The sequence below is a fragment of the Rhinolophus sinicus genome, linkage group LG01 (assembly GCF_036562045.2).
Source record: "Rhinolophus sinicus isolate RSC01 linkage group LG01, ASM3656204v1, whole genome shotgun sequence".
Taxonomy (NCBI): domain Eukaryota; kingdom Metazoa; phylum Chordata; class Mammalia; order Chiroptera; family Rhinolophidae; genus Rhinolophus; species Rhinolophus sinicus.
Window position 1 is genome coordinate 61,723,488 of NC_133751.1, and position 19,637 is coordinate 61,743,124.

General features: G+C 39.9%; 1 protein-coding gene across 2 annotated transcripts in view; it reads right to left on the reverse strand.

The window, feature by feature from the left end:
- Positions 1 to 17,130, reverse strand: part of CASR (calcium sensing receptor) — a 67,067-nt gene extending 49,937 nt beyond the window's left edge. Inside the window, exon 1 of one of the 2 annotated variants that reach the window (XM_019714025.2) lies at positions 16,676 to 17,130. The gene's annotated coding sequence lies outside the window, so the exon portion shown is untranslated. The other variant, XM_019714026.2, reaches the window with a different exon arrangement.
- Positions 17,131 to 19,637: the final 2,507 nt, after the last annotated feature.

Sequence of the window (19,637 nt, forward strand, 5' to 3'; positions counted from 1 at the left end):
AGCTACACAGGTATCACTGTCATTCTTCCCCTCTATGTTCTTTGTGGGATGTAAACTGAATAATCAGCCCCACCTGATGTATTTGCTTATTTGTGGTCTCCCTTCATATTTTCCCATGAATTCCCTCCATCATTCTTTTCCGAATCTCCTATTTTCTCCCATGTTTCCCTCTCCTTCCATTCTCCCGTGTTTGGAGGTGGCTATCTGTCACTCTCCAGAGGTGGAACTCAAGGCAGCTGCTGGCATTCTTTGCAATCTTCCTCATTCCTTCTCAGGCACTTTAATAATTTTGTTTGATGGTCTCTGGACTATCCACTGTTGGGATGTTTTAAGGAGAGAACATTAGGACGGTGTTTTTCAAAGTGTGGTTCAAGGACCAGCAGCATTAGCATCATCTGGGAACTTCTTAGAAAGCAAATTCTCAGTCCTCACCCCAGACCTGCTGAGTCATTAACTCTGGGGTGGGGTCCAACCATGTATGATTCTGTTACTTACTCCACTGCCTTAGGAAGTGGTTTTTGGCTGGGGACTCAGAACTACCGGAAACCTGCCCTCTAGGTTTCAGAAGAAAATGCAAGCACAGAGAATATTAGCTGGGGCTTGGGCCCTAAACCCAATGTCAAACTCTAGTGACAGAGGGTGGACTACATGCAGAAGCCTTTTTCCTACTATGTAGCCGAAGTAATTTAGATCTAAAGCATGCAATCTTGCCTCTTTCTCCAAGGCTGACCTAGAGTTGAGCATTTCCCAATCAAGTATGAGAACAATGCACTCCAAAACACATGGCAACTGGCTGCCAGAGGTGCCAATCACTACACTAAATGATCGAATGTTAAAAGCCCTTCCTTCAAAATCAGAAACAAGACAAAGATGCCCCATCTCACTTCTCTTTATCATTTTCCAGTGGTTTTAGCCAGTTTAGGAGCATAACAAAAAGATATCAAAAGTGTAAAGTTAGAAAAGAAAAATACAATTATCATTCATTACAGTCAACATGATAATCTTAGACTCTACGTACAAGTAATTAGAATTAATAAGAGAATTTAGCAAAGTTTCCAGATATATAGTATATAAAACTCAACTGCATTTTTATTAATCATCAATAACAGAATATATATATTTTGTAAATAGGTACAATTTATAATAGAAAAAAATTAATTTTCTTAAGGATTGAATGAACTAAAGATGTGCAAGAACTTTACAGAGAAAATTTCAAATTTTATTAAAAAACAGTAAAGAAATGTCTTTATAACTTCAAATATGGAAATGTTTCTTAAAAAAGTAAAGTAGGGGTGGCTGATTAGCTCTAGAGCATGGTGCTAAAAACAGCAAGGTTGCTGGTTCAATCCCCACATGGGCTATTGTGAACTGCGCCCTCCTCAAAAAAAAAAAAAAAAGAAAGAAAGAACGAAGGAAAGAAAAAAGTAAACTAAAGTGCAAACAATGAAAGATGATAAATTCAACTTTATTAAACGAAGAACTACTGTTCACAAAAAAGATCCTATAAAGTGAAAAGACAAGCTGCAAACTGGAAGAGGATAAGTGCAGCAATGTAACTGAAAAGGGAATAGTATGGCATTCCTACTGAAAGAAAAATTGAAACCTCCATGGAAAAACAATGGGCAAAAGACATCAACAGGCATTTCATAGAGAAAAAGAATATGAATAGACAAGGAAAGAAACACATACACACCTGTAATTAAATTAAAACCACAACAATCTGGCAGTAACTCAACTGTTGGCAAGGATGTGGATAAATGAGAACTCTCATACGCTAATAGTGGAAGTTTAAATTGGCAAAATCACTTTGGAAATCCATTTTACATTGTCTAGTAAACATGAAGATTGCATACCCTAAGTCCAGCACCTTTACCCTGGGTAGATTGCCCGAGGACTCTTGCATATGTGCCAAGGAGTCACGTACAAAAATGTTTATAACAGCATTTTTTTCATAACAGCACGAACCTGCAAATACCAATTACTGATTGACAGGAAAATACATAAATAAATTTTGGTACACTCATACGATGAAATTCTACACAGCAGTGAAAATGAATGAACCACAGCTATTGTCATTAACCTGAGTTACTTTCACAAATACAATGTTTAAAAAAATGCATATTGCAAAAGAATGCAAAGAGCATGACTCCATTTGTACAAAATTCAAAACAATGCAAATTAAATAATGCATTGTTTAGGGATACAAGCATTTCTGATATAATGTGATATATGTATAAAAAATGCTCTCGTGAAAAACGATGCATTAAAAATAACTGAGATTATGGGTTGTTTTCCTATGGAAAAAAAATCACAGAAATTCTACATGACTTTGTAACCAGAATATTAATAAAACCAATAAAAATCCTAATAAAACATTAGGATAATTAGAAGATACGTTACATTCTTAATAAAGAAATACTACTGCAAATATGAAAATTCATCTTACAGAAAAGAGGAAGATAGCTTCTTAGGAGAAGGTTTAAGGAAGGGTTGAGGAAGCAGTCTTAGGACAAAACATCCAAAGATCAGGAAGAACTGTGTAACAAGCACTTCCCAGGCAATGTTCAAGGTCACAGTGAGACAAGAGGAAGAACTTGAAATGGATGAGCTTTGTGGACAGAAATTCACAGCTTGCTGTACTCAGCTGTGTTAGTGCACTTTGCAGCCATCTTGCTGCTCGTTAGTGGTACAGAACATTTATATGGGGGGGAAATCTCATATAAACAATGTGACTTCTGTGTATTCTGACAGAATTCCCTTATTTACAGATTGCATATGAACTAATGTGCATTATAGTAACCCAAGTTATGGCATAATGAGCTAAACACATATATGTCATAAAACTACAAAGGAAGGGAATGTGAAATACAAATTTGGGAGTGGTGACCTCTTTGAGGGAGCAGGATATACTTGAGTAGAGGCACACGGGGATTCCAAAGACTTAATTTTCTTAAGCTGGATTATAGGTACACACATAGGTATTCATTTTATTATTATTTTTTAAACCACACCTATATATTACATATTATCTCTAGTATGAATGTTTATTAGAGAAGGGGACCCAGACAAGTCTGCCTATATCCAGAGAAGACAAACAGGACAATGAAAGCTTGGAAATGAAGCCATGAGGAGGAAACAACAGGGGGAACTAACCATGAGGATTTGCCTGGAGAAAAGAACTCTTACTTGGGACATGATTGAGGTTTTCAGGATGCTGAAAGAAAGAGGTCTTTGATTTTTTTTTTTTTTTTTGGTGGGTATAGAGAATAGGACTGAACAGACAGACAGAAATTCCAAGGAGATAAATTTTGTTGTGATGTAAGGAAGAATTTTCTAAACATCAGAACTGTACAACAATGCCTTAGGTTTCCAGCATAGCAGGAGAAAATTTTCCTATTACAACAATTAGGACTATGCAATAGCGGAAATAGATGTCTCCCAAAGTGAGGGTGTAAAAGCGTGCAGAACAAGGCTGGGTGGTCAGGGTGACGGAAGCAGAGAAGGCATCTGGTCCTGGGTGAGTGTGGATAATAAAAAGCAAACAATATTTGATATTTTCATAGCAAAATGTAAGGGAAACGTAAAATGAACAATCAAAAATTAAAGTTTGTTGTAAAATTTACTAAAAAGAATACTTTTTTTGGTGTAAAAACAATATTTGCTAACTGTAAAATACACAAGCAATGTTGAAAAGTATAAAAAAATGAAAAGAAACATAAAATTAAAAATCATCCAAAAGTCCATCACCAAGAGACCTCGTTTTGGTGACTATATATATGCATACATATACAATTTTACAGAAATGGGATCATATTACACATTGTTGTCTACAACCTGTTTTTTTCATTCAACAATATGTGTTTATTGTCATAAATACATAATAATCATGTTTAGTGACTTCATAGTGGTTCATGGTATATATGAGTCAAAATTTACACAACCAATCGTGGTCTACTGCTGGACATTTACGATATTTCTTTCTTTTTTACTATTACAAACAACATTTCAATTAACCTATTTTCTAATACTTTTTTAACATTTGTCCAATTATCTCCTTATGATTCATTCCTAGAGGTGGAAATCTGTAGCGAACTCTTCTATTTTTTTTTTTTGGTTAGTAACGGATAACTGCTGTTTTCAAAGATTACTTGCTTTTAAATATATTATTTGTTTTAATAGAGGGAATGCTAATTGATATTTTGTTTTAGCACTTTATTTTCTGAGGTTAAACTATTCCTTCCACAATTGAGTATGCCCTAAAAACAACAACAACAACAGAAAACAAGACATGAGTCAGTAAGCTCTGCGCCCCTCAGGAGTCAAATTGTGGAACTTGTTTTTAAAGTAAAAAAAGCTTCAGGGAAGGCCTAAATCAAAGGCTGCAATGATTAGACTAAGAATTAGCAGCTGAATGGAGAATAAATAGATGAAAGACAGATAGGTGGGCTCTCTTAAAACAGAAATGGGGTCGATGAAGGAGTCAATGAAGGAAGCTAGCAGAGAGATGATCAAAGCAATGAGAGCAGCAAGAAAGCTGAAGCAAGAGTAAGGAACTTTTCAAAGACACCTTGAGGCCTGAAAGAAGGGAGGTAAGGTGGTGAGTATAGGAGAACAGATAAGAGTCAATGGCACGAGGCAGTTGGGAGTTGACCTGGTCAGGAAACCAAAGCACACTGGGTCAAAAGGAAAAGACTAATAAAAACCTGCATTAAGAAAACAAAGTCATTAAAGAAACTGAGAACACAGAAGTCAGTGTCTGTACAAATGCTTGTTGGTGAGGGAAATTATAAATATACAATAGGAGCACTGGTAAATGTGAACAATGGTCAAAGATCTATAATTTGAAAGAAAGAAGTGTGAAATTTCCTTTACAGTATCAGTGAGGGTTCTCAAAGATAGCTATTACTCTAGAGGGAAATATAGGGGCTGCTGGAGTCACAAAACCAAGTAGCAGTGGGGCGTGGAGAGGACGTTTAGTTAGTTTAGCTCGGGATGTTTAGTGTAGTTTAGATGTGGATCAAGTAAGCTGTGATTTTCCCACCTGAATCACACAAGGATATGAAATGCCAGACAAAGCTGTTTCATGCAACTATTAATACTTGCAATACATATGATCAGTTCCCCAGCTCAGCCCTGCAAAAACAAGCCCAGAAATCGATAGCATAAGAACATCAACAGAGGGAATCGCCAAGATGGAGTTCCAAGGACTCTACATCTTCAAAACAACATCCAGACATTTTTCCAATTAAAAAAACACACAAAACTGAAACAAAAAGTTAAAACACCCTCGATGTCAATTTAAAAAGTAATTATTACATAGTAAAAGAGATAAAAGAAGAAAATAAAAATTGGTCTGAATTTTATCTCCTTAATCTCACAACTCTTCACATTGTTTTTACATATACCACATACATATCTATGTCTCTGGCTCTATATCATTTCTCTTTGAATCTGTTTTGTACTATCTGTTTTTACACAAATGGATTTCATTGGAAATCCTACAGTATGTTACTTCTTATATTAAGAACACATTTCTATGTCACTGAATATTCTTTTTCTACATAAATTATAATGAATATGTGATATTTCATTGTCTCTCTGTATCACACTATATTTAGCCAATTTCCTTCTGTTAGACATGGAACCAGTTTCAAATTTTTCATATTATGAATACTGCCACCCTGAACTTCCTTAGGTTAAATCTTTGCACATATTAATGATCATTTCCTTAGTAAAAACTCAGGAATGGGAATTGTTAAAGGATAAGAACATTCAAAAGCTTTTAATATGGATTACCAAATTGCCCTCCAGAAAGGGTGTATCCATTTACACCGTCACAGCCGTGTATGAGAGAGCTTTCGGCTAAATCATTATACAGAGGATGCCAAAAAAAATGTATACACATTTTAAGAAAGGAAAACTATTAAAATTGTAATACTCAATATATACTTGTAACAAAAGATAAATGCAAGTCACGTGTGACTTCTGCAATTACAAGAGGTACTCATAGGGGTTACCATCAGCATCCAGACACTTCTTTTTAAAAAAATTTTTAATTAAAGTTTATTAGGGTGACAATGGTTAATAAAGAAACAAAAACTCATAGACACAGACACTTGTGATTATGGTGAACTATTGCTTGAGCAACGTTGACCAAAGTGTCTACTTGTATACACTTTTTTTGACACCCCTGATCATTTTTAAAGGATGGAAGAAAGCTCTCAGAAACTACATTTTGACTATGGGCTTTGGAATTATGTGACCTACGCTTGAATCTAGGCTGTCCTGCTTACTGGTCATGAGACCACAGGCAAGTCACTTAACTTCACTAAACCTCAGTTTTCCCATTGTACTGGAATATACCTAAGTAAAAGTTTTGATAGGATTAAACAAAACAAGGCATAAAAATGCTGACCACATTGCCTAATACATTGTAAACACTAAAGGAACAGTTAATGGTATTCCTCAGAATGGTTTTTTCCCCACTATTGTTTCACCGTGAATGCTACCAAGAACAGCACATGAAATGAGGCACGAAAGAGAAAAAATTCAGATCCCAGGAGACACCGAAAGGAAGCATCAGGACGACCACAAGGCTGGTTCATAAATGTGGGTTAGAAAAAAAGCCTTCTAAACAAGAAAACTAATTGAATCTGGAATTATGTACTAGGGATGGCATCAGTTTAGCTGAGCAGCTACACGAGGCTGTAACCCAAACACAACCAGCACTTTTGCACTAACGGAGGAAATGAAAGCACTATGGAAAATCTCACCCTTTGACTATGAGGCCCAGCTGCTCATCAGACCCCTTCCAAGGAGACAACGACAAGTTTTGGGAAAATTACAAAAGGAAGATTACAAGCCCTGAGATTTGTAAGCTGTCATAGTGGGTTGATAACACCACCAAATCATAAACAGGAATAATGACCTCAAGAAGGAGGAGGAAGGGAGAGAAAGGTGGGGGAGGGGGAGGAGACGGGAGGGGAGAACAATAACCAAAGTGTACAGCCCAAATGAATGTGTCCCACCATACTGGTCCTAACAGACCTCACCAGGGCGAAGTAGCTCCACAGATACACAAGCTGGGAACGGGCAGGTGAGAGCTCTTGGCATATACTTGAATAAAGACAAGGACGCAAAGTGAAACTGGGAAGTAAAATAATGGAAATGGAATTTGAGTAAATACAGAAGGAGGGGAGGGGTGTCTGGAAACCCTCAAGAAAAACCAAGTGCCAAGTGCAGGGCCTCATGGAAAGTTCCTCCTCACGATATTGTGGAACAGCAGGGCAAATGCTGCAAACCACCCACAGCTGCAACGCAGGGGTGGGAATTAAGGAGGCTCAAACCTGGCCGTGTTTTGCCTTCTTGTTGGTGTGGCTTCATTTCACCAAGACAAGAAGGGACAAGTAGTAGGGATAGGAGGATAGGGAGGGAGAAAAGTAGGAAGGGGGGTAAGAGAGGCAATCAGTCCCCACCATGGCTCTTTCAAGGGGGACCTAGAGATGCCAGAGATGAACCTTGCATTCAAGGAGTTCCAAATCCAGTTAGGAAGACAAATCCTTTGGTATGGAAAAAAGGAAACACATAAGGTAAATGGCCAGGTAAGAACAAAAGACGCAGTGCAGCGTGGGCTGTGGACAGGCAGAGCTGGTAATGCTTCCTGCCTAGAAGGCCTAGCTGGGATGGGGATAGGTGATGAGTAGAGAAGGGGCTTCCAGATTCGACACTCACCGGCCATAGCTACAAGGCTGAGGGAGGATTGAGAAAGCATGTAGACTGGCGACCTGGTGACATGTACCACCATGTGAGAAGGGCGGGACAGTAAAATGGAAAGAGCCTGGGTTTTGGGGTAAAGAGGATTTGTTTCTCCCACTTGCTGGGAGTCCTTGGACCTCAGTTTTCTCATCCCTAAAATAAGGATAATAATACCCTCCTTTCAGGGTTGGTGAAAAGATGAAAAAATAATAAAAATAAAGCACTAGCACAATTTCTAGTACATGATAAGTATTTAGAAAGTAACAGACAATTTTATTATGACACTATTCCTAGAAATGAAAGCACAGCATAGAAATGAGAAGATAGGAGAATAATATAAAAAAACAAGTATTCTAGAAACGAAAATGTTCACATAAGAAAGGGACAATGTGAGGGGTGATAAAAACTGAAAAAGGGATAGATTAGAGCAGGGTACCTAACATATCACCTGGGAGCTTGTGACAACTACAGGCATTGGGCCCCACCCCAGAGCTACTTAATGAGAATTTCTGGGGGTGGAGCTCAGCAATCTACATGTCAATAATACCCCAGCTTAAAGTTTGAAAGTCCTAGGCTGGAGGATTTGGAAAAGGTCCTTGGCCAAGAGATTAGCTCAAAGAAGATACACCTGACTCCAGTTAGCATGGATCTCAATTTTTCACATGTGCATGAGGGTTAATTCATAAGAGAACTTGAGAGATTCTGCAAGGAAAGTAAACCTATGGAAAATGATTTTTTTTAAAAATGAATATTAGCCCTGTAACCTTGGAAACTTCTCCATGCCTCACTTTCCTCATCCATACAGTGGGGATAACAAGAGTACCCACAGCATAGTTTATGTGGGTTAAATGAATCAATATAGACCTATAATTCCAAAATCCTCGAAGTTCTACAAACCTAAAGGTTTTCTGTAACTTTATTAGCAGCAAAACTTGATTGAGTTGACACCACTTTTTATCCTGCTTTCTGTGACTATATTCTGTGGCTATCGTGAATCTTAATCATTTCACTTTCATAAATAAACACTGTGAAGAATATTTTTAGGCATAAGTCTCTTTATTTAAAAATTTTTTTTTTTTTTTTTAGATTTCTGTTACACTTCTTCAGCACTTTAGTTATTTTGGTCATTCAATAGCACCAAGCACTTTTTCTTTATAGTTTCTTATATATCTTCTTTCTTTTTGGGCATGGGCATACGTGTAAAACCATATTTCTAATGGCTTCTTTAGGATAGAGGCCGAGAAATTCAATTCCTTGGTCAAAGACTATAAACAATTTTAAGGCAATTACTTTCCAGATAATTTGTTATGAGGGAAACCATTTTATCCCCCTCCATTAGTATTATCGTTAAAGTCTTAATATTCTTGATAAGCAAACTGGTATATCATCTTTACAATCCTTGTTTCTTTCATTCAAGTAAAATTAAAATATTTTATATGTTCATCAACCATGTGCTTTTCCTCATTTGAAAACTGTTACATCCTTTGCCCACTTTTTTGAAACTAAGGTCTTCTGTTCTTATTACATTCTATGAACTCTTTAGATATTGAAACTTTTAACCTTTTGGCATATTTCTGCATTTTTTAATGTTTAATTTCCTTTTAATTTAATTATGACGTTTTGTATATAAGTATTTTAAATATTTATGTAACAAAATCTGTAATCTTTTCCTTCATGCTTCTCTGCTACTTTCACACTTAGAAAGAACTTCCTCATTCCCATAAAATATCCTCTGCTTTTCTCCCCATCCCCCAAAATACAAACTTTCCAAACTTCAACTTTTAACTTGAAGTTACAATTTGACTGGGTGTATTTACAGTAAAAAGTTCATTTCTTCAGAAAGCTAAATAGTTATGTGTGTTCATTTTTGCTGGTGGACATTCTTTTAGTTCCATGAAACCTGCATAACATCGAGAGGCAGCCAGGTAGTGAGAAGATCATAGGGCTAGAAATTAAGTGGAATTAAGAGCATGACTCACGTCTGTCGTTTATCATTGTGCTTTCTTTGTCAGGTCACTCCACCTTTCCGTGCCCTGGTTCTTCACTTGTAAAATGGAGGTGATGGTACCTATTATGCCCATTTCCCTTATTTATTTCCTGAGATGCTGAGGATCAAGTGAGTTAATGATACGTAAGTGCTTTGTCAATCACTGACTGCTGTATCATCAGCCTACATATCAAGATTTGTTCATTCATTCAGCTTCTCCAGTGTACCAAGCTCCATGCTAAATTCTGGGGTTTTAGCATTGAATAAGACATAGTAACTGTGCTGGATTAACCTGAACAATGTTTATTAGCTTACGTAAAGTCTTTTAATCACCAACGAGGTGGGTAATATTAGTCACTTCAGTTTATAGATAAGGAAACTGGAGTACAGAGAGGTGAAACAACTTGCCCAGGGTCACACAACTAGTACAATGTAGAGCTGGGACACAGGGCCAAGCTGACTCCAGCGCCCAGACTTGTAACCACTATACTGCGCTGCCTCTCAAAAGATAAGGGTGAAAATCAGCTAATTGCATAGAGCAAATCTTTATTTGGAATAGTGGATTTTTAAGAATGCAGAAATAGAAGGCACTTGGCCTCCTCACTATTTTTTTCTCCTGATCTCTAAATTGAGAAACACTTAGCACTAAAGGGCTCAGGTGGCACCAGCCTGGGGCATAGGGATGAGCACACCTGGAACATGACCTGCAGGACGTCATGATCTGATGGACTGCTGGTCTGCAGCTGTGGTGGAGAACCGTGGTCTGAGCGTTCCCCACTCACTGGCTCTCCCAAGTCAACTGGCACCATCTCTCCTCCTCTCCCTACCCATCCTCTTCTGCAAGGGCTACCAAACTACAGATCTGGGATACCACGGCTGGCGTGTCTGAGTTCACGATGCCGACTCAACACCTAGTATGCAGCTGGAGCTCAAGTGATGTTTGTCGAACTAAACTAAAGGCTTTTGTCAAATTACAGAATATTTAGAAAAACTGTATGGAGGATATGGTAATTCTTTCAGTTATCAACTTCTATTAAGAGGAGAAAAACCGAATTTTTTGCTAAGGGAAAAGAGCTTATGATTATTGAAGGGAACATTTACAATCTCTTTGAGCCTGTTTCTTTCTTTCTACATGAAAAACAAGAAATAAACTGCTGTTAGAAACTCCACCAACAAAAAACACAGGATAAAAAAGGCAAATCGCTTCATTTTTCTATTTGTTAGTAATTTTGCTTGCGTGTATGTGAAAGATTGTTGAAAGGAGAATAGCTAAAATTAGCTCCCTCTCTGCAGGTATCATATTACCTTTGCCCCCATTGTCATGGATAAGCATTCCCAGAGGGTGGAGGAAAACAGGTTTCCACCCTGGTTCTCAGAGGAAAAAAATCAATCACAGTTGAGAAAAACATAAAAGCCAATTAATTCAGATTAACTACCCTAAGAAATCTTTATTCTTCCTGCTTTTTTTCAATGTGAGGAAAGACCTCAGAGACAGTTGAGCCAAAGCACTGCGGCCAGTTAAGCACCCATCCTATGCCAGGCATTGTGTTTAAGCACTTTCCATATATATATTTAACCATCACCACCACCCTTTGAAGGAGACATTACCTCAGTTTTACAGACATCAAAGAATATCCACCAGTAAAAAATGAGGCTCAGAGAGGTTAAATATGTTGCCAAAGGTCAGAGAGATGGAAAGTCCACGTTTATCCAGTTTCTAGGCTGTCCGTGGCACAGGCAGAATTTATTTTTCCTCATTTCACATTTGGCCACCTCACTCATTGGCTCTGCCTAATTATCATGTCATTTCATTTCTGTGGCTTTGAATAGTGATACAGTTGTTCAAGCAACTAACCCCAGCACTACATTCAATCAGCATTTCCCAGGATCCATGTTTGGGGGAAACAGGCATAAAGCTCCCAGCAACTTTTCAGCAAACACTATCACATACGTCTGGATTATTTTCCGTCTTGTGAATGCATGATGTGATTACCAAGACTACACTGCATTATAAAATAGGGACTACCTAAATCCTCTAATTCTCACTGGCTTTAACAAAGGCACCTCAGCCAGTGCTTAGTGGATTGTGAGAGGACACTTGAGAAAAAAATTCAATCAGGCTAGTATCAGGCAAGAGTTGAACCAAATCTACCAGGCATGAGTGAGGGTTATATGTGCCATTTTATGACAATGGCTAGCACATGACATCTGATGTTCATTTACCTTGAATTAAAAGCCTCCCAGAGATGAGAGACAGAGAGAGAGAAAGAGAGAATTTTATTTGTTATGGATCAACTAAGATTCCTATTTTATGTTATGATAGAAGTTGTCAAGGGGTCTTCTGAATTAGAAAGACAGCGTGTTTGGTACCTCTCATTAAGTCCTCTCACATAAGCACTTCCTAGATACTGGCTCCCCAGTCCTACTTGATAACCGACTTTCTTTTGTTTATCTTAAGATCCCTTGGATGATAGAACCAGAGGATGACAGACCAGAATCCCAGTTCGGGGATTAACTGAGTGGGATCTAATGAGTAACTGAGCTCAGTGGAGTCCACCTCGCACACATCTCAAGCATTTGTCTCTTTGTCTCCATGGCCAGTATCGTGGCTACCATCATTCATATCTTCACCATCATCTCAATGGTTATAATCTCTTTAAGTAGATTTTCTGCTTTAAATTTACCCCCCTTTAACTCAGCATCCACATGCAGCCAGAATGATTGTGCTCTAAACAAAACGCTCACTAAGTCACTCCTCTACTTAAAACGCTCCAGTGGCTTCTTTGCCCAAGGATAAATAATGAAAATAATAGCCAACAATAACTGGGTGCACAATCTGTGCCAGGTACTACATGATTTATCTCAATTCTTACAGCAACTCAATAAGGGAGGTACAACCTTCATTACTATTACTTAATGAGGCCACGTTATTTAACAAAGGCCCCACATCAAGAAAGTGGCAGAGCCATGACTCAAACCTGGGTCCCTATGACCTTACAGTGCATCTTTTAACCATCATGCTATCCATGAGATGGCATGCAGGTTCTCTGGGACCTGGCCTACCTACCACTCCAGCCTTCTCTCTTAACGCGCCCCTTTTTGTTTTTTATGCTTCAACTCTTTGAGCCACTAGCAGGTCCTGGACTTTGACATGCTTTTTCATGCTGCTGTTTTTGTTTTTGCACACAAATCCCTCTTCTGTAATGCCCTCTCCCCTTTATTTTTCAAGACTCAACTCAAGTGTTAACTCTTCCTTTGTTCAACCCCTCCTCTCCTTAGTAGAAGTGATCATTCCATTCTTTGTGCATCGCTGTACCCTAATTATGCTTCCATTACAGCAACCACAATACTTTCCTCCCCTTACATGGATGAGTATGTCTCCTGCTTTTAGACTTCTATGAATTCCTTGAATGCTGGGACTGTCCTACTCACTCATTTTATCCATAGTATCTAGCACAATTCTCGGCATAGAGAAGGTTTACTGTAAATACTGTTGAATGAATGAAAAGATTTGTTTGCACATGAAATGTGCTGCTTGGCCAGAGCACCCCATGCACTACATTGTGAGCTGTAATTAGTTTTCCTTACAGCATCAATGCAATTAGTAGTTTTTATTTCTTTACTGAAGGACTGTATATGGAACTCTGAAGAGGTACATGCAGCTTTAGGGGTGGAGAGAAGATATTCTAGTCTACCTGTCACACCTGTTTTCACGTAGGAAAGTACTCAGTTATAACAATAAACTGTCACCATACACACTAAATTTGATATGGAAGTTATATACATATCTACCTTAGTAATGAGAGTATGGATGATTCACAGTTGAACCACAATGCACATATTTTATTATGCACAATAAAATAGACTGATAAGAATAAAGTTAACTTAAACATTTAATTTAAAAGAAAAACAGCAATGGAAAACCATGACCAACTCAAGACAGCATAAGGGATACTGTGATAACAAAACATCCTTTCCCTAAATTCCAGAAATGCCAATTCTACATGTAGCTACATGCCGTAAGGCAAACACCACATGGCAACTAAACTTCTTGGTTACTACCGTGTTTCCCTGAAAATAAGACCTAGCTGGACCATCAGATGTAATGCATCTTTTGGAGCAAAAATTAATATGGTCTTATATATGTTTATTATATAAGACCAGGTCTTATATTAAAATAAGACCAGGTATTATATTATAAGACCCAGTCTTAGATTTTATTAAAATAAGACTGGGTCTTATATTAAGTTTTGCTCCAAAAGATGCATTAGAGTTGATGGTCTGGCTACGTCTTATTTTTGGGGAAACACGGTAGCAGCCAAATGCAATTCCTAACCTATACATTCTGGTCCTACCTCAAAACCATATATATTCCCAACATTCTCACCTACCTTTGAATATCAGCTCAAGGGAAATCTCCTTGAGAAAGCCTTCCTTGGTCTTGCAGTGTAGTGCGTAGACAACCTCAAAGAACTTCATTTCTCTCCTTTGGAGAGCTAACTTAGTTTGTAATTACATATTCAACACTTAGTTGTTTTTATCAATGGTCGCCTCCCCAAAGTGTCTGTAAACTTCAGGAGATCAGAGACCTTGCCTGGTTCTATTCATCTTTCTTTCCCCAGTAAATGGCACACAGCCAGGCACTCTATAAATATTTTGAATGAATGAATGATGAATGATTCCTTTACCTCTTACTCACTCATTTTCCTGTTCTCTTAAGAATTATGCCTGATTCCTTACCAGACTCAAGCTGATACTCAGTCCATTCTACATCATTACTTCCCTACCTTACCACAAGGATCAGTGTTTATTTTCAAATCTTCTCCCCTCCCCTCCCCTCCCCACCTCCCATTCAAAAAGGCTTCTGAGAAGTGGAAGCTTCTAATCAACCTGAATATTCTGACATGTGTGGGATCTAAGTCAAGGTCATGCAACATGAAAAAATGAACAAAATAAAGAAAAATGTGGTGACTGAAGTAGCCATTAGGTTATTTTAGACACTCTCCACAGCTCCTAAGAAACTTATTAATTCAGTAAAAGTAATTTAAACCACTTCTATTTTATCATATAAAAATGTGTTTATTTGCTGATTTTTTTCCACTTCTCAGTATGTTTTGGCTTTGCATAGAAAAAACCTTGGAAAAGAGTTGAGTGTGATGATTGTTGGCAACAAAATTATCTGGTGGTGGTTTCTGAACGACAGGGCCCTGTGCCCCGGATTGTTCTCCACTCAGGGGTCTTGGCCTGCTCCCCCTGTCCTACTTCCCTCCACCTCTCTAACTCCTTCCTTTACATCACCCCCCACCACCACCACCTCAAAGCTACAGGCCCTGAGCCTCTTCACAAGTATAAAACCTCCACCCTCCGAGTTCTTACAGAGGAAAAATCCTATGGGTGCCCCTGCTGGTTCTGGAGGCGGGGGAGGGCAATAGAAAGGTGTAACTGGTAAAGTTTTGCTTTCAGGAATCCAAACCAGTGTAGTATTAATTTTTGGAAATCTAAGCATTTTTAGGAAATATCCTTTAATTCTCCTCAGTACCAGACTCTACTTAAATTGCATTTGGAAATTCCAGTTTAAGGAAAAGAACAGATAGTACAGAACTCCTCCTGGACTCTTCCCCAACGCTGCTTTCTTCAACTTGCTGGGAAAGTTAAGGCAAGTAAATGAAATGCCCTCTTGGTAGTGGGCTCCCTACCCCAAGGGCCACCACAGTGAAAGACTTTGAAGACAGCAGGGGTGGTGCCAGCGGGGAATACTGGAGTTTAAGGGATGTAGGCAGTGGTGATGACGTCATTTTCTACTGGTACTTTCATTAAGCAGAAGGTGGAATACAGAATCAAAAGGAGGGGACTGAAGAAGAAGAGTAGGAAACGATATGGGTAAAAAAGACAAGGGAGGTATAAATAGACACAAATGCTAGTATAGGCATTTTCTGTAAAAGATAAACGTTTGTATTATTTGATTTTTTAAAACCATATGCATCTTTTGAAATTACAATTTTAAAGTAACTTAAAAATAATAATAGTCTCCATCAATCTGGTACTTTTTTTCTTCTTTTTTTCCCCACCGAGGAATATGGAGATTGGTGAGTAAGGCCAGGGACTGACACTTTAATTTGGTGTCAACGAGACAAGGTCCCCAAAGCACCTGGAGGTTTGACCCAAGGATCCTCCAAAAGAGCTCATGGCCCAGCAGGATGGGTACTCAGGCCATGGCCCTACCTTCCATATGCACACACACTACAAAATTGCCTGCTCCCTTGTGAACACACGCGGAAAGGGTGTTCTTTCTAATAACACTACAGGCAGAAACAAGGCTCAGGCACAGACATTAGATACTATCCCAGTGCGCACTCCCGGTCATCCGTGAGGGCGACCCACCACCGCTTGTGGGTCACTGAGCCGTCTGGTCCTGCGCCTGGGAAGCCTTCGGTCTTGTAATTTGACTTGCCCCACGGCTCGCACCCAGTATTCCCAGGGCTGAGCTGCTCCGGCCTGTGCCCTTCGTTTGGCACCCGAGCCCGCAGCCCCCAGACCCACCACTGCCCCTCCCGCATTGAGGCGCTTTCTGCCCGCCCTCCTCGCGGCTCCTGGTCCTACCTGGCATTCAGGCTTGGGCTCCCTCACCGGGGGCAGCGCCGGCTGTGTGTCTCCACGAGGATAGGCTCGTGGCTGAGCTAGGACGGCGCGCTGGCTCGGCTCCGGATGCCAAGGTCACGATCTCGGAGAACCGCCCGCCCTCGGGTCCCGCCACAGCAGCCCCCGCAGACCCTCTGGGCCGCTACCGCGGCCGGGGCCTCAGAGCTCCGCCCCTCTGCGGTTCCCCGCCCGCCTGTCCCTTCGGGGTCCGCGACTGCCAGTCTCCGCTCCCCTCGGAGCCCACTCGTAGGAGGCTCCCTAACCCTGCACCCCGAGCCGCTCCGAGTTCCTTACCGTTTTCCCAATCCAGATCCAGCAGAACTGACTTCTCAGGAGCCTGGCGCGGAGGGCGCGTCTTCCCTCCCCCGAGGGCCACTCATCGGGTCTGCTCCTTGGGGACGGCTGTCTCTGCAACTCGGGTCCTCTCCTGTTCTCTCGGGTGCCGCGCTAGGAATTCCGGGACCACAAATCCTGCACCTGCGGTCGAAGACACCCCCTTTCCTCCTCCTTGGAGATATAAAGAGGCTTACGACGTTGGGGGCTTACGAATCCGCCAACGTTCTTTGGGCCAAGAATGGGAATTCTTTTTTTTTTTTTTTTTATAGAAGGCCAGAGAGTCACAGGAAAATAAATATAACACCCGTGCCAAAACTCTTACTCATTCTGTAAGACTCAGTTCAAGCGCTGCTTATTCTACGAGACCTCGGAGCTTGCAAACAGCAACCTCCCACTCGCCTGCGCCAAAGGGCGCGCGGTCCACCCCGGCCAGAGGCAGGCACCTGGAGCGCGTCGTTGCCTCTACCAGACTCCACCGTGCTCTCTTTGAAGACCGGGACCCGGCCTGCCGTGCTCATCCCTGTCCCCAGCCCCTGGCATGGCGCCCGCTACCTAGCAAGCTCTCGAATATTTTATGAATAAGTGGAAAATTCATTTCTTTTGTAGAAAACCAGATTTTTCTTTTTACTCTCAAATACCACACACTCCTTTGAGTAACCAATTTGCTAGTCTCTATAAACAGCCACAAATCCCCTTTGATGTAGTAATTCCATTCCTGGGGAAATTTCCAGAACAAAATAATAGTCGTGCAGATGTTTATAATAGGATCATTTATTACAGAAAATAATAATATTTTAAAAACCACAAAAAGCAAACAGAGCCAAATTGTCAACAATAGGAAATTGGTTACATAAATTATGGTAGGATAACTTAATGGGATATTATACAACCGTTAAAATGATAAACATCAAGGCAAGAGTATCTCAAAATGTTTTTAGAACAAAGAGGGAGTATTTATAAAGCAAAAGCAAAAAAAAGGAGAGGGAGATGAAGCAACATGATAAAGTAGGTAAAATATTCACAAAATTTTAAGCCAAGAAAGTAAAAAATTGCATGGTTAACCATGCTTAATAACTTCAAGTAAAAATACAGAGTTCATCCCTGTAAAATGGGGATTGCACCTACCTTAACTGGTTCTTGGATTATTAAATGAAACACTAGAGGAAAGTGCCTGATACATAGCGGATACTGAGCCAAAAGTTTCCATTTTCATGTTTCAACAGAATGCAGACTCACACCTGGAATCTCACATCCATCCCCATCATAGTGCAATTCTGCCCATTTGACTTCCTTCCCTTCAAATGCAGGGTAGAAGGAATTGAACAAATGTTCAGGTTAAAGAGAAGGGGAAACTCTAGTTATTATAATAAGAATAAACGCCAAGCTCTCCCTCAGGCCCAAATGCCCAGCAATACGAGTTCACAATGGGGGATTTGGTTCAGTAGCAGAACATATCAAAATAGCTTAGAGATTTTGGTTGGCTACAAGCACAGCCTGATGAATGCCCAAAGGCTGAATTAATTCAGCCCCAAACCTGGAGTCTTACGCTGAATTTATACTCTTCAATATTCATCTTACAACCTGGATATAATGCTCAAATGTCTTGAAAAGAAAGAATCACTCTGAAGAGCTACTATTACTCTCATTTTAAAGATGAAGGCACTGAAGCTGACAGAGGTTAAGGTGTATAGGCTTGGGCAGCAAGGAGGTGACAGAACTACCACCTGAATCTGATCAGCTTGACCACAGCCAAGGTGCTTGACCATTTCGCCAGTGGGTCCCAGTGTGTACATCTCCCACTATGGGTATAGGAGATGCTTTTGAGTGGTACACATATAGTGAGGTTCAATAACAGTGGATCACGTGATGAAAAATGTATGCCCTTTTCCGTTCTCTTGAGCCTATGGGTTATGTCAAGGAAGAAGTATCATTTTTGTGGTACTTTGTCTCTACACTTCTCAACATCTGCTAATCTCCTGTTTTAACAAAGAGAGCCTGCTTCAGGCTCAGCACCTTTGCTAGGCAACGCTTCCTAAGTAGAATTTAATATCATCACTTTCTCTTCTTTCTGATATTATTCATTATGCTGTTCATTTCTGACTGATACAGTTTTTCCAATTACTAGGTGATGTAGTTTCCATTTAAAGTAAAATATCTTATGTGTGAAAACTGGGTAATGTGAATGAAAGAAAGATATTAAGAACTAATAGGACCAGTGATATTTGGATATGACAAAAATGGCAAAATGGTGGAGGTGGCACATAGGAAATACTGCCCCATACTCCATTACGACCAGTGGATGGAAGGTATGGTGAGGCAAGTTGGGTTCAAAATGAATGAGATCTTTCTGACAATCAGAGCTATCTAGAAAGATGTGAAAGTGTTGCTTTCGGGGTGTTAACCACATTCCCTTCACTCCAAGGTTTGCCCCAGATTAGATGCCTGCTTGGCACCAGTGACGTCATGGGAGGTCAAACACCAGCTAGGGTTGAAGCTTTAACGTTCCTGCCAACTAGGAGAATCTGAGATCCTTGACAGCTCAGCTTCTCAGGGACCTGACCACTGGAGACACTGGATTTTGGAGGAAGTTACATTAACTCATTTCCAGGACAAACCCCAAAGAAGAGTTCCAAGTAAGCTTTGAGCAAGAACAGCACTGTGACAACTGTATAATTTATGGAGCATTAGCAGATTACTCCCAAGGCGGTTGCTTTGGAAGAGATAACATTCTGGGGTTTTGAAAATGTTAGAGTGTTTGTTTACAAATCAATTATTTACTCTACAATTACACTTTCTTCTGATGTAGCCTCTATTCATAACCATCCCTAAGGGCAAGAGGATGGGGCTGCTCCTCCTTCCTTTCACACATCAGCATTTCCCACCCCCAGGCATCACTTTGCACGATGTCTGCTTATACCAA